This window comes from Vitis riparia, chromosome 11 (genome assembly GCF_004353265.1).
Source record: "Vitis riparia cultivar Riparia Gloire de Montpellier isolate 1030 chromosome 11, EGFV_Vit.rip_1.0, whole genome shotgun sequence".
In the NCBI taxonomy this organism is placed as follows: Eukaryota; Viridiplantae; Streptophyta; class Magnoliopsida; order Vitales; family Vitaceae; genus Vitis; species Vitis riparia.
Window position 1 is genome coordinate 14,587,053 of NC_048441.1, and position 8,004 is coordinate 14,595,056.

The following is an 8,004-nucleotide window of genomic DNA, read 5'->3' on the forward strand; positions in this document are numbered from 1 at the left end:
GCTTAAATTTTATTATTAAAAAAAAAAAAAGGCAAAACCTCGTTATTCAATAAAATATCATCAATCAAATTGTCGTGGATGATGTGTATTGTTTGGTGGGTTTCATTCAAGGGTGGACAAGAAGTAACAGATGTAAATGCTTTCACCCAAGCTCCTTTGAGCCTTTTGTTGTGCACATAGGGACTTACATGCATTTCTTGCACGTTACTGACACCCTCCTTTGGTACATCGAGCATATATAATACATGATAAAAACTTCAACACAAATTGAAAAATGAGCATACTAAGTTAGGTAACAAGCAATGTAACAATGCTAGCACCGAGTCATGGGAATCAATTGAGGAATAATTAGTAAAGCACCGGATTGTTGCCTATGTACTAATATAATGTAGAATATGATCAAAATGATCTATGATGCTATCATACGTTATGAACTTGGGCATAGCGAAGCTAAGAGGGGATCGTATTGCATGATGTGCAACGTAAAAGAGGTAGATAGCATGTCATTTATCATCCTATCGGTTGACATGAATGGACCCTCATTATGCAACCATGTTCCCGAAAGCATACAAGGGTCATGTCTAATTATTAAAAAGTGAAATTCAGCATATAAGATATTTAGATATGGTTTTCGATCATAAGAAAAATATGAAATTGTAAGACTTTTTAGCTTGTAAAAATATTTAATTATCTTTTAATATATAATAATTTTAAAATAGACAACAACATAGAACAATTATAATAATTGAATTTTTACAATATATCTCTTCGTATAAAAATGATTTTTTGGAAAAGGTAAAGGTTTCACACTCGTGGCATATAAGGTGTTATAAAAATAAAGACTTAGCAAGGAAAATTATTAAACTTTCGCTTAAATTAAGAAATAAAATAAAGAAATGAGAGACGAAACCAATAACTTTTTTCCTAAATTCAAAACTTTGTCTATCTTGGAAAATCTTAAAAAATAGAGGAAATAAATACTGTTGATTTTGGTTTGTAAAACATTTTCTAATTTTAATTTTTCTTTAATTTTATTTTTGTTTTTGTTTTCTTGAAAATGCTTTTGATTATGAAAAATGAAAGTTGTTTTTATTATGAGATAGATTATTATAAAGAATAATATTAATTGTTTTATTTTTATAAAGTATATACTATCAACTCCCATTTTTCACGTGCATTCTCATTCCCATTGGACAATGAGATTCATTTTTGTTATTAAAAATAATCAATTTTCAAAAATTAGAGTCATGTCTTATTTTTCTTTATTTTTTTGGGAAAATGAAATGAGAAATAGAAATATAATGTAACTTCTTTTAGGAAGAAATGATGTGTAAAATCAAGTCAAAACCAAAGATAATACCACTCTTCTCATGATTGAGTAAAAAGAATTATGACAATTAATTAATTAATCATCAATTAAAAAAAAATAAAAAAGACATATAAAGCAATAACAAAAGTGATCAATCGATTTTAAAAAATTTGATTATTTTAAAGATTACAACATTTTAAAAAGAATTTATTTACACTAAAAACAATTTATTTTTTTAAAATAAGTTTTTCAATTTATTTACAAATGGTTTTGAAAATTGTGTCAAAAAATTCTAAATAAATGGACTTAAAAAAATCACAAACCAAAGGGGCATAAAAAAAAAAGTAAAAAGACAAAAAAACCTAGAACTAATTTTGGGGTGTGCAAATACCTTATTGTATTTTTCATTGTTTGTTTTTTTTACTATGTGTTTTACTTTGTAATGATGTAATAAAATATTCTAATATATTTATAATTAATAACTTAATATGAATTAATTTTTAATATAAAATATATCTCCTTATAACGGTTCACATTTTTGTAAATAAATAAAATATTTATATAGTACTTTTAGGATGATATTTGATTTTAAATATATATAAGATCATATTTGATTTATATTGGGTCTCATAAGGTACTTTATGTGAAATTATTCATTCTTTGTTTTAAATTTTTGATAAAATTTTCATTTAAAATTTTAAAAATACCAAATTACCATTTTTCACTTTTATCATTTTTTGAATTTATTTTTCGAGATTATACAAATAGAAAAACATTATTCAAATATGTCTTGGAAAATAGTTTTGAAAAATCATTCTCTAATGTTCTAATAAAAGTCTATGTGGGAATTTAATATATTTTAAATTTGTTTTTCAAATTTTAAATATATTTTAAAAATAATTTTATATCTAATGTTTTATTTTTAATTCTTTTTCATATTTATAGAGTTACTTTTTGTAATAATACTCAAAAAATAAGTGAAATTAATTGAAAATAACTAAAAAATTATTATTCAAAAGTATCCTTTTTTTTTCTGTTTTTATTAACAAAAATCATAAAATAAAGAACAATTTCTTAGTTGTCAATTAAAAAAATAGTTGTTAAATTGGATTATTTTCAAAAAAAATATTTTTATCTTTTCATGTATTTTTAAGCAAGGTGAAGAAACCTTTGTCACATCATCACTTTGATTTTACATTGTGAAAGAGTACTAAAATTGGATTTCTTTTTTACTTACAAATACATTTTTGACCTAGAAATATAAGCAACAACAACAAATATTTTGAAATCATGTGATATAATTTGAAATATGAAAGAGATGATTTTTATTTTGCATATATTTTCAAATAAGCATGTGTTTAATATACTTTTTATTTTTTATTTTTAAAAATAAAAAATAATAACTTATATAAAAAAAATATAAGAATTATTTGAAATTTATTTTAAGAAATATTATGATTTTCAAAAACTATTTAAAAAATATTGAGGTATAAAAACCTTTACTTTCTCAAATTATTTTTTTTAAATGAGATAATTTCATATATTTTTACAAAAGATGTATTATATTGCAAGGGCAAAGGGTTTATATTGAATGTTTGTAATTTTGTTTTATTTTATTTTTTTGCTTTGAAAATTTCTTAAATGTTCACTCAACTAGAAAGTCATAGATAAATTTAAAATTTAAAAAAAAAAAAATTTGTGGCAAGTTAGGTGTTTAAATGATTAAAAGTGGATTATAAATTTTTTGTGAATTAAAATGCTTAATGTTAGTCCAAGGGTTTTCCTAATTAGGTTTTGATGATAACAAATCATGATTAAATTACTAATTGGTTTGAATTATAAAGAATTTCAATTGTTAATTTGGAAATTCATCAAAAAACCTAATGGATGCAAGATCAAGACTTTCTGAATACATTTAATCATAGGAAACAAATGTAATATGAATGCATGAGTGCATTTAGGTTTTACATATCATTTCATACATCTTTGAAAAATTCGGTTTATTCTTTAAAGTTATAGTTTCATCAAAATTTGAGTTTTGTCAAATGAACCTTAGGCAAAACGTTTCAAAATTGGCATATAACTTTACCTAAAGACCTTGCCTAAATGTTAGAAGAGAAAAGAATAGAAAAAGTTAGGTTTTCGGGTAAAAAATGGTGAACCGGTCGAGGCATTGCCAACCGACTCAACCGGCCAGGGTACCGATCGACCGGTTCTCTCTTCCCGGTTGAGGTTTGATCGAGAAGTGCAGAAAGCACTCTCTCTCTTCCAGTAGCCTTTCCTTCCCGATCAAGGTATTTGTTTTCTCGGTCAACCTTCGATCGAGGTCTGGTCAAGGGTAATGGTAACCTGTCAAGCATTAAATGCTCCAATGGCTAGTGAACCGGTCGACCCCCAACTCAGCCGGTTAAGACTGTTTTTGAGTTTTCTTGGCTCTTGATGTTAGAAACCTATCAATAAAGAGTTCTACTTCATTTATGAGCAAAGAGAACACCTACATTTATTTGTCTACCAATTTGTTTTTGCCTAAAAGCTCTCATTCCTTTCTTGGTGTATTAAATCTTCATTTGCATATCTTTTAGTGCATCTTTATGATTCATTCTAGCCTTAAGTTGTAATTGAGCTATTGTTGAGCTAGGTTGATAGATTTATTATTGTTAATTGAGAAAATAAAAGCCAATCTTAAAAGAGAAAAACACCCAAGAGGGGAATGAATTAGGTTTTTAAAAAAAATCTTTTTAAACACAACAAATTTAAGCACAAGAAAAACAAACATAAATAAATAGAGTTAGAGAAATCAAACTTAGATTTTATAGTGGTTCGACACTTCCTTGCCTACGTTTACTCTCCTCAAGCTTCTAATCGAATGAGGGTGATATGCTATATCTTTTTACCACGAGGCGAACACCGAGATGAGGTCTCTTACTATGAGGCATTCCTTATTGACTCTGTTTTGACTGGGAGGCGGATCCACTTGGGGTACTTGATGATGATGCACATGATCTCATGTTGTGAAAGCACGACCCGCGTATTCCCCTATGGCCACTTCCTCACCAGAGTGTTCATGGATGTCGGCGTTGACTTGAGCAAAGAGATAGACTTTGAGGCCCCCAGTGCTTATGATACATATGATGATCAGTCTATGGGGCGGATGAAATTTGAGAAAGCCCTAGATGGTTCTTGGGTAAGGAAAGTAGATAAAGCACCTGCACAGGCTTGGGGATAAGGACATGCACATCCCGGAGTTGATGAGAAGGTCGAGATACGAGAGATGGAGGGTGGAGTAGACCCTCAGAGTGGCTTTTAGCAGAGAGAACCTGAGCTTGACATTCCTCCGCTTCAGTAAGAGGGTGTTCAGTTTGAGGCTATCTTTTCTAATCCAATGATGTCTGAGCCGACTTATACAACAAGACCATCTACTCAATCGTCATTCATTGAGCCTTCTCACACTAAGATACCACTTCCTCAGGCAGCTCTCGATCCTAACCATGCTCATTGGATTGATTTGATCGCTCAGATTTTTGTCGTTTATTTGATCAAAACAAAATTTATAACCTAATTCACTATTCTAGAGTAGCTTGTACCCGATCAAAAATGGTTTTATTACAAACTACTATAGTATAGTGGTTTTTAGGTGTCGTCCACTATGATGGATTATTCTCGGTAATTAAGGCTTGAATGTGAGGATAAGAAATGATTGTGATAAAGTGAAATTGATTTGAAAATTCATGATGAAAAATCAATTTGTCAATGGTCTAAAATTGAGAAGAAAAATAAAATGTAAAATAAAAAAATTTAATAGGAGATGAAATTCTCGGAGTTATGATTTTCTAGAAAGCAATTTCCATGGTGAATAGATGTTGAGATCTAATTTTCATCAAGTTAGATTGAAAAGCTAAATTTTTATCTAAACCGATTTTTGATTTAGCTTTAGGTTTAGATCTAATTTATCTTCAAATTAGGTAATCTAATCCAAGAGATCAATTCAATTCATATATTCAATTCATCTTAAATTATCTTTTAATGATTTACACAATGCAACTATTCAATCTCATCAAATCTAGCATTAAGAATTTGATGAATCTACCTAGCTTGCATTGTAGTAATCATCCAAGACAATTTGAAGAGAAAAATTCCCAAATTTCAATTAATAAATCAATATGATCAAATTACATTTGCGATTCAAGCTCAATTCTCTAATTCACCATAGATATTGCCTCTAGATTCTCTCTCTTATGAGAAAAACGAGATTTAGCCACTTATGCTGGGAGATTTGATCTCACAAGACATGTTTAGATACCGAGAAAATGAGAGAAAATGAAGGAAATTAGAGAATTATATAGAGAGAAGAAATCTGGAAAGTTCTATAATTAGGAAATGTATCAAAAGTTTTTAAATAAGTCAATTAAGTTTTTATTTATAAGCTAAGGTCAAGTGGACACTTGACATCATCTAAGAGATCTTCCAGAAGCTTATTCACCAAGGAATTTGGAGAAAATACAATTTCGCACGAGCCCCAACAAGTTCACATGATTGTGCAAAGTGGAGAATACATCAGCACCAATTTTGTCTTCTTGGAGCATTTCGCATGGTCATGCGAAATCAGTTTTCACTTCTCCCCTTTAGTTGTAGCCAAAATCCTCCCTGGTTCATTTCGCACGTTTGTGCGAATTTTTCGCATGTTCATGCGAAATTGAAAAACATGGTTTTCAGGTCAAAAATTGTGAACCGGTCAAGGCACTGGCCAACCGGCTCAACTGGCCAGGGTATCGATGGACCGGTTCCCTCTTCCCAGTTGAGGTCCAGTTGAGAAGTGCAGAAAACGCTCTCTCTTCTAGTAGCATTTCCTTCACGCTTGAGGTATTTGCTTTCCTGGTCGACCTCCGATCGAGGGTAACGACAACTTACCAAGCATTAAATGCTCCAACGGCTAGTGAATCGGTCAACCCCTAACTCGATCGATTGAGGTTGCTTTTTGGTTTTCTTGGCTTCCAAGGTTAAAAACCTATAAATAGAGAGTTCTATTTCATTAATGAGCAAAGAGAACACCTGCATTTATTTGTGTACACACTTATTCTTGCTTTAAAAACTCTCATTCCTTTCTTGGTGTATTAAATTTTCATTTGCATATCCTTTAGTGCACATTTGTGATTCATCATAGCCTTAAGTTGTAATTGAGCTATTGTTGAGTTAGGTTGAAATATTTATTTTTGTTAATTGAGTGCTAAAGCCTTCAGATGAGTTGAAACTTGAAGAGATTGTATAAGAACTCATTAGAGCCGGAATCCAAGTGTAAAGGTGATTAGAAGCTTGGTTGAAGCTTCAAGTTAGCGAAACCCTCACTTGGTTGGGAGCTTAAAGAGAGTGGACGTAAACAAGGAAGTATCGAACCACTATAAAATCTGAGTTTAATTTCTCTAACTCTATCTCTTTATATTTGTTTTGTCTCGTGTTTAAAAAGATTTAAAAAAAAAACCCAATTCACCCCCTCCTGGGTGTTTTTTTCTTCTTTTAAGATTAACCTTTATTTTCTCACTTAATTTATTAGCTTGGAAAAACAAGAATGCTTGAGCAATGGAAGCTGCCAAAAAATAGCAGAATATTTTTTGGAAATTCACCTAAACTCTATTTGGAAAATTCTACCAAAATATAACAAAATATTTTTTGAAAATTCATGAAAATTATTGAAAAATTGAGGATACCGATCTCCTAAGGCCCATATATAACTCTTTTAGGGTTGGAGATGTACCGAGATGTTTAGCCTCATTCTTGTTAGACCATAGTAAAATTCATCCCTGCCATTCTTATTAAACCATAATAAAATTCATCCTTATAATAGATTTCCTTTTACCAATTATATTTAGCCATGTGTACAACTTGTTACATAAGTTTGTTGCTACTTTTCCGTATATGGTTCATGTGGAGGCTCTCTTTATTTTAATATAGAAAATAGAACCATCGGTTCTTTCTCCTCTACTCCATTTTCTTATCTCATAAACGTTTATATTTATTTTCAATTATTCATTGGAGTAATGAGATATTATTACGTTGTATTGGATCAAGTTATAAGTTCGATTAAGTACTCTGCAAGAGTAAAATAACCAAGTAATTTAAATTTAGATTTAAGGTTTTAAACCTCATGATTTTTTATATGAAAGTTTTTCCATATAAAAATTCATGTGTGGCTTGATATTTGATTATTTTCGATATAGTAATTATCCTTAATAATAGTTTTTCAAAAATAATAATAATTTTTTTTTATCAAAAACAAAAAGCATGATGTATATTCAAATTATACAAAGTTTTTTTTTTTGTATGGGAATGAGAATGAAAATAAATATTTTGTTTTTATCCTTATTTTTTTTATTAAATATGATTGAATTTTGTGATTCTAATTATTATGTTTATGTTTAAAAACATAAAAGAATATAAAGTTGAAATGATTATTTGTTTGTATTTCAACCATGGTGATAAGAAAAAAATAAAAAATAACAATAATAACCTTATACATAATTTACAATAATTTTTTATTTTTATTTAAAAGAGAATGCTTTGAGAGTTTTTTTAATTAAATAACAAAATTAAGAAAAATAATATTTACTCAATAAAAATTAATCATAAAAAATTATACAATCTAATAGAAATGAACAAGTAAAATATTAATTTTAACATATTTTATATAATTTTCTTAGTGA